This window comes from Mirounga leonina, unplaced genomic scaffold (genome assembly GCF_011800145.1).
Source record: "Mirounga leonina isolate KUSES-001 unplaced genomic scaffold, KU_Mleo_1.0 Mir_126, whole genome shotgun sequence".
NCBI lineage: Eukaryota > Metazoa > Chordata > Mammalia > Carnivora > Phocidae > Mirounga > Mirounga leonina.
The window spans coordinates 14924478-14932341 of NW_023270314.1; the positions used below are offsets into that span (position 1 = coordinate 14924478).

The 7864-nt window shown below is 46.6% G+C and overlaps 1 long non-coding RNA gene across 1 annotated transcript; it reads right to left on the minus strand.

Moving 5' to 3' along the window:
- Nucleotides 1–3467: 3467 nt before the first annotated feature.
- On the minus strand, nucleotides 3468–6011 carry LOC118008612. The gene is made up of 3 exons (XR_004678726.1): nucleotides 4974–6011; nucleotides 4380–4430; nucleotides 3468–4078 (listed from the first exon to the last, which is right to left on the minus strand). It is a non-coding gene; the product is annotated as an uncharacterized LOC118008612 (long non-coding RNA).
- Between the last annotated feature and the right edge of the window lie 1853 nt (nucleotides 6012–7864).

Consider the following 7864-nt stretch of genomic DNA (forward strand, 5'->3'; position numbering starts at 1 on the left):
TCCAGATACCCACTGACGTGAACGATAAACAAAAAGCTGGCTCAAGCCAAAATAGAAAAAAAAAAAAAAATTAAGCCTTAAACATCCTGGTCCTGGAGTGAGATGAAATCAGAACACAGGTGACCGCATCAGGAACCAGACAACAAAACGACAGTGCAGTTCAAACATGTAAGGGATAAAGCCTCAAAGGCACTGGGAAATGCCGCGGAAAGCAAGCGAGACAGCCGTGATCCTCCCCTCCCCTCGCGGGGGCTGCTCGAGGGGACCGGCGTTAACAGTTGGGACAGAGAAACGGTCAACCGCGTGGACCTCCCTCCCTCTGCAAAACGGTCCAGATGCTGAAGCTGGGGAAGGGGGGACGGGTGGAGGGGCACCGCTGCGCAGCAGAAAGATGCACTGTGTCAGGGACCCTTAGGCAGTGAAATGGGGCTGTGAAATTCTTTGGGTTGATATTCAAAGAATGAAAATCGTAGGCCAAGCGAGCTGTCAGTCCTGCCCTTGGTGCTACCGGGGAAGCAGGAGGGCAAAATCTGAGGAGGTGCCCAGAGGGACCCCACCCTCCTACGCAAGCCTAGACATCCACAGATTGAATTCAAAGCTCTACATTCATGGAAAACCAGAGCAAGACTTGCACCTGAGGGCGCCTGGGTGGCTCAGTTGGTTAAGCGACTGCCTTCGGCTCAGGTCATGATCCTGGAGTCCCGGGATCGAGTCCCACGTTGGGCTCCCTGCTCAGCAGGGAGTCTGCCTCTCTCTCTGACCCTCCCCCCTCTCATGCTCTATCTCATTCTCTCTCTCAAATAAATAAATAAAATCTTTAAAAAAAAAAAAAAAAAGACTTGCACCTGAAAGGCACATGGCAGTGCCCTGGGTCCTTGCCTTCGTCTTCACCCCGCCTTCAGGAAAGGCAAGAAGGCCACTGGCCGACCCGGTGATACAGGACCCAGAGCCTCCTTGGAGAAGACAGTGATTTAGCTGAGAAAAAAGAACAAGAAAACGAGGCTCGCAAGTCCCCAGAAGGAGCTTTGGCGTCAGATGGGATGGACTCAATGCACCGAAGAAAGAGGAATGAGGACTTCTGGAAACATCACTGGACTAGAAGCTTGGGAGAATTCGGGGTGGTGTCATTCTCCTTTTTGTGCGCCCCTGCTGGGCCTGGCTTGCAGTTGGTGCCCTGTGCGGGGCTGTTGGATTGGATGCAATAGGACACTGGGCGTGGGTCTGAGAGAGAGTTCAGGTAAGGTGCGGCCCATCCTTGTACTGACGAGCCCCTAGCCTTAGGCAAGCTTGTTTGGATCTCTGAGCCTCAGCGGTCTTATCCCCAAACAACAACGTCCACTGCCCAGAGCGGTGATGAGGATGGCAGGTCAAGCCTCTCATCTATCGGCCTGGCACTCAGAAAACTCAACGGAAGGTGGCCACCATCGTCTTCATTTTCCTCATGGTCATCCTCTTCCAGTTCTCACTCAAGTCTGGCATTTCCAGGCAGCGCCGGGTATTTCCATTCCCCAAAGCAGCCAGGCAGTGTCTTCCGTCTATCCTTTAGGTAATAACTGCAGTAAGCATCAAGTACCCTCTCTCTCCCCTGCTGTGTTCTAGAAGGAACTTCCTCTCCTCTCAGATTGTGAGTGTCTGAAATTTCCATCCCTTCTCCTGCCCTTGTGTTGCCTTCTCTCTGCCGCACAGTGGGCCCTGCCTGGGAGCCCTGCCCTTTTGGCCTGCACCCACGAGGGGGCAGGACCAGCAGTGAAGGGGAAGGGAAGAGGGGGAAAGTGCTAGAAAGGGTAATCCCTAACACCAGCCCGTAACATCCCTCACCTCAGCTTCTCCCCTCACCCCTTCACTCCCACACACCCATCCACTCCTGTGAGGAAAGGCCCAGAAAACGATCAAGTCTGGGTTTGCTGCTTTTGTGAGGAAAGTTCCCCTAAGCAGCACCGGATGCAGCCCCAGGCCTTCATGTCTTCAGAACCTCACTATGATTCCTCAGGGAGCTTTTCTCCTTCCTTAGGAGGTCTAAGCAGAAAAGAGAAGTCAGTGGGGTTGAGGAGGAAGGCTTCTTATGGCTTGTCTGTTTCATGTCTTTGGTAGAGGTACAAACCCTTACAAAACCAGTACAGTCCATCTCCCCAGGGAGGAGAGAATAAAGTGCGAGGCTGGCTTCCATTTCTCCTCATCAGACTGGGGTGAGGCAATGTCAAGGATACTTGTCTGAGGCAACAGGTAGGGGCAGTGCAAGGAGGAGCAGGCGGTTCGTTGCTTGTGACCCAGAGGAGAAAGGAGAGCAGAAGACAGGGGCTGAGCAGGGCATTCGCTTCCACAGAATTCTCCTCATCCCTCCTCACTAGCCGCTGTCTTGGCTGCCATTGGAGTTCCCACCAGAAGTGCTGAGATTTACCACTCACGGCTTCTGAGCTAACAGAGTCCCCATTCTCACTATCCAGTTAGATGCATCATGAGCGGGGAGGGAGGAGACCGGTCCATCTCACTGACTGGGTCAAGGTTGGGAGGCCATGGGGGTAAATAATGTGTTCCTGTTGCCTGGGTTAAACTCAAGAACGTATTTGCCAGGGAGATATTGGGAGTCATGGTAACTGGGATCCACTACTGGGATCCCAAGATTCTGGAAACCCAAGCATGACTGAAACAGCATGTACTCTGGAAAATAAAGAAAACCCAGAAATCCACGAGCTGTCATGTTTTCTGTTCTACTAATGACATGGAGAAGAGGACCAATCCACAGAATTTTGGGAAAACAAAGATTGGAGGGAGGAATACTGTTTATAACAGAACGTGGCATGGCTGCAATCATTAATGTCTAGGGATGTGTCCAAAGTAATTATCAGAAATGCACAAAGGCAGATATAATAGAAGATCAAGAGAGCAAGCATTATTTGTAAGAGAGGAAACCTGGAAGCAACCTAAAAGTTTATCAACGGGGGCATGATCAAGTCAGTCTCGAAATATCCAAACAGCAAGGTACTGTTGGGTCAGTCCTGTAGAAAAACGTTTGTTAGCATGGAGAAATGCCCAGAAGGTGTCGATAAAGTATACAAAGCTATATAATTAGTATGATCCCAATCGTGTAAATATATACAAAGAAAGAAAAGATTGGAAAGAGAAAAAATGTTAACAGTGATTATCTCTAGGGCATGGAGTTGTATTAATTCTTTTTCACCTTTCTAATTCTTTTGCATTTTAAATGTTTCCTGTGATTGGCACATTTATTTTTTCCAATTATGAATGCATTTTAATTTTTAATTAAATAACTAAGTTGAAAATAACGATTTTTAAAAAGAGAAAGAAAAATCCCCTCATTGATGACCAAACAGGGCTTGATTGCTTTCTTCCCTCAACCACTAACCTGCCCCCAAAATAGGGGCAAATCATTTAACCCCCCTCTATAAAAATAAACAGCATTGTCTGAATGGGACTTTTTTGTATCTTAATTATTTTTAAGATCTGTGTTTGAATTCTGCTGCCACGAGAAAAACCCAAGATTTTCTCCACGGAGGGAAGGTTAGCACCAGGTCATTTCTAAACCTCCTTCATCCCATCAATTCCTTGATGGAAAACCCCAGTGCGAGCCACTGTGCTGATCAACGTGGCATATCTGTCCTCTGTGCATTGCCCCAGAGAAAATGGAAGAAAAGAAGACCCTCAACATCGGAGCAGTGGAGAGGTCCCAGGAAATGTCTACACGGGGTCTCTTGAGTTGCTCAAACTTTTATCTGTAAAGGTCCAGTGTCCAGATTTCACCTTTGTGAGGCTCAGAAACTCTCCGAAAGGATCCATCTCCACAGAGGGCAGGTGAAGATGGAGACAGGCAGGGGTGGGGCAGGGGAGCGGAGGGAATGGGGCTTACAAGGTTGTGGCCATTTTCAGATGACCTCTAATAATCCCTTCTCCCACCCTGACCTTCCTTCCTTCCCCACGCCCCCACCACACTCCCCTCGAGCATCAGGACAGCCTGAGTCAGAAAGCAGCATGCTCTCCAGGAAGCAAACAATTCCAGAACCCTGAGGGATCACAGCCATGAAGAGCAATAGGAGACACCATTCATGTTTCTTTTTTCAACCTAAGAGGAACAAAAGAAGAAAATTTTGTTTAAATCCCATTCCTCCTCTCTCTGCCCTGGACTTGCTTAGCCTTCCTTCCCCACCTCCCCCAGTGTAATGCTAGTAAAGTATAGAACCCTGGTTAAATGTGTGTGAGTTTCAAATAAACAAGGAGTAATTTTTCATATTAGCATACCCCAAATACTGCATGGGACATACTTACACTAAGAAATTATTCATTGTTCATGTGAAATTTAAGTTTAACTGGGTATCGTGTATTTTTATTTGCTACATCTGGAAAACTTACCCCCGAGGTCATACCTATTTTGAGAAGTCACAGGAATAGAAGATTTAAGGAAGCCAACCATTTGCCTGAGACACAAAAGGAGAAGAAAAAATATCCCTTTACTGGTCAGGAACCCCTATGACTTGGGATTTTAAACTTTTGATTTCAGGAAGAGGGAGAAGTAAGTTCTAGTAAGGACCCTTCCTGATCATGTTGAAATTAGCATTAATATTATTTTTAATTTAAGGAAAAAGATCTAGAATCATTGTATGCAATAACCTTAAAGTGATGTTGTAGTTCAGCTGACACATTTTGGGCTGCTTTGAATTAATTCTTCTTTTTTTTGGAGCAGAAGTCCTTAGGGCTGCTTCTCAGTTTAGAGTTTAGAAAACGCCAACTCCTGGGGCTCAGTCGGTTAAGCTTCCACTTCTTGGTTTCAGCTCAGGTCATGAACCGGGGATCCTGGGATCAGGCCCCACCTCCGGCTCAGTGCTCAGCAGGGAGTCTGCTTCTCTGTATCTCTCTCCCTTGCTCTCTCTTTCTGTCCCCCCCAACCCCCCACCCCCTGCTCTCTGTCTCTCAAATAAATAAATCTTAAAAAAGAAAAGAAAACACCAATTTTTGCTCACCTGTGCTCTGGAGCTCTAATTACTGGGCGTATGTCTTCTGCCTCAGACCAACAATAGCTGCCTCTGTCCACTGATGGGTTCTCTTGGAAAACAGATAAACTTGTTTTGAAGAAATACTTTTGTTGATTTTAATAATGACACTTTATCCCCTCACATATTTAAGTTATAAGAAATATTTCAGTTACTTGGCACCAAAAACTCGGAGTTTTTGGTAAGACTTTGTTTTGTTAAAGGGACTGAACAACATCACCTGGGCCTCCTGCTTCTGGGTAAGACTGCGTTGAAGTCACGCCAGCAGAAGTAGCTTTTCTTTAAACCTTGCTTAAATCGAAAAATCCAATTGTACTCCAGGTTACTGAGGCCACAGTAAAGTTTTTTTAGGGCAGTAGCGTAGGTGAATGGGTTCAGGTCCAGGCTTCACCTAGAACCAGCTGTGTGGCCTTGGGCAGTTCAGTTACCCACTCTGTGCTTTGGTCTCCTCAGCAATAAAATAAGGGTCTGGGGAAGATGAAACGAGTTAATGTATGTAAAGTTCTTAGAACCGTGCCTGGCACAAAAACGAACTCCACAAGGATTAGTGACGATTAATATTATTATTTTACACTACTGAGGGGGATGTAAATAAAAAATAATTTCCAGAAAACGACATGGCAGTACTATCAAGAACTTTAAAGTTGTTCTTCCATTTGACACGATGATTCCAATTTCTAGAATCCCACCTAGGAAAATAATTGGAGATGTAGGCATACAAGTAGGTACAAAGAAATGCATCGCGGTGTGATTTATCATAGCCAGATACCAGTAGCTGCTGAACATCAGGTCCAACACCAGGGAATTTGTTAAATAAACAGAAGAATATCAATCTGATAGACTATATGCACAGTCAGTAAATATCATGTTTTTAAAGATTACTTATTAAATGTCGCGGGAAATGATTATGATGAACTAGAAAAGGAAAAGCATAATAAAACATAGTTTTCTTTATTACATAACCTACAATGACAGACCCTAGTTATAACTAAAGGGCAAGGGCTATTGGCCATGATCCTTTCGGACAGAGTTAGACTAATGGTCAGGAGGAGAGCCCTTGAAAATGACATGTGTATGTTCAGTCTAATGGAGTAGACAGGAGAAGCACAGAGGACTACAAGCAAGGATCATACCAACACGCTCCTGAGTCCAAGAGATGGAACACATAAAAGGGAGAGGGATGGCATGTTGTCCGCAAAGCGACGGAGACTCTGGCCCAGCTCCTGGGAAAACATGGCGGGATCCATTAGTGATGTCTGCCATGGACTCAGGAGGATGTAGAGACAGCATGTGCCATACACACGTGTCATCTCTGACATGAGTGATGAGTGTGGTCAAGGAATCAAAGAATTTGTTCAAGAAAAATTTCAAGGAAGAATCTCAGTGAAATTGGCCTAGAGCCTTTAACTTGCAAATATATGACATGTCATACCCAAACAGGGACAGCCGGAAGTAGAGAATTGATTGGATAAGGAAGAAAAGCTGGGGAGCCAAGTAGGTGGGCCTGGAGATAGAAAGTGGAGATCACATAATTCACTCCATTTGTTGGGAAGCTGTTAAAGACCAGGGTCCAGGGGGGCATCTTGGTCAGCACCAAGGAGAATGCTGGTACCAGGAGTCAAAACAAGGCTTGTTGAGCACTTACGAAGCTTTGGAAGCATTTAATCATGGCAACTCCCTTATATGGTCCCTATTTTACCAACGAGGAAACTAAAGCTCAAAGATTTTAGGGTCCCACAGTTAGAAATCAGAGCTCTCTCCAATCCCAGGTTTGTCAGATGCTAAGGATTGGAGGTGTATGGAAGCCCCCAGCCCACTACCCTCTGACAGTGAGCCGAAACCTGCTACCCCATGGATCATGGGAGGATTTTGCCATAAGGTTAAAACCCAAGGAAGAAACCAGAGATCCAAAGATTCCCAACTTAACTATTTCCTGAATTTGCTCTCACGCTGTGTTCCTTACCTTATCAGGGTTATCTGATTTGGCTGGATCAACAAATAATCAGTAATTTTCAAATGGCCAAACACTGAGCTAAATAGTTAACTCCCTGAACCTTTAAAACCTTCCTAGGTGGTAGGTGCTCTCATTTGGTCCATTTTGCAGATGAGGAAAATGCAGCTTACAACAGTCTTTTGTCAAATGCCTAGGGGTGCAGTGATGGGAAGGAACATCCTGTAAGGGTTTTGTCCTTCAGGGCAGGGAGTGAGGTGTGTACTGAGCATGTCAGAGAGCGAGAGCCCTACATGCCCACAGGTGCTAACAAAGCCCAGCATAGACCTGAGACCTGGCCCAGCTCCGAGCTTTTCTCACCGTGGACCCAGCAGCGGGTTCAACAAAGGCCAAATCCAATTCAGTAAACACAGACTTCTGGTGAGCAAGTGCTCTCACGTTTGCTCCGTGTCAGCCGGAGGTTGCTGATGCCTCAAGTACTGAAGAGTCCTGCAGAGAGGCCAAGTGCAGAAAGCCGGGCCGGCGATTTTCTACATTTACGAGAAGAATGACCGTGTGGGGCACTCAGCCAAGGTCAACCTGGAACTGGAAGGCTGAGCCCAGGCTCGGAGGAGCCTGAGCCAAGGTGGAAAGCTCCAGGCGCTGGGAGCGCAGGGACAGGGCGGGCTGGAGTAAAAGGCCAAGTGTGGGAATGTTTATTGAAAAGAATGTGCCGGGGAGAACCCAGCCCTCACACCTCTGGGATTTGGGAGCCGGCCGTTCTCAAAACGACAGCCCTGCCAGATGAGTTCAGCCATTTCCACTTCGTGAAGTTCTTGGTACACACATGAATGGCAAACCCAGCCGTGAATGTGATTTCTGAAAGGAGATTATTGAAAGGGTGGTTCTGCTTTTTTTTCCAATTTCTCCT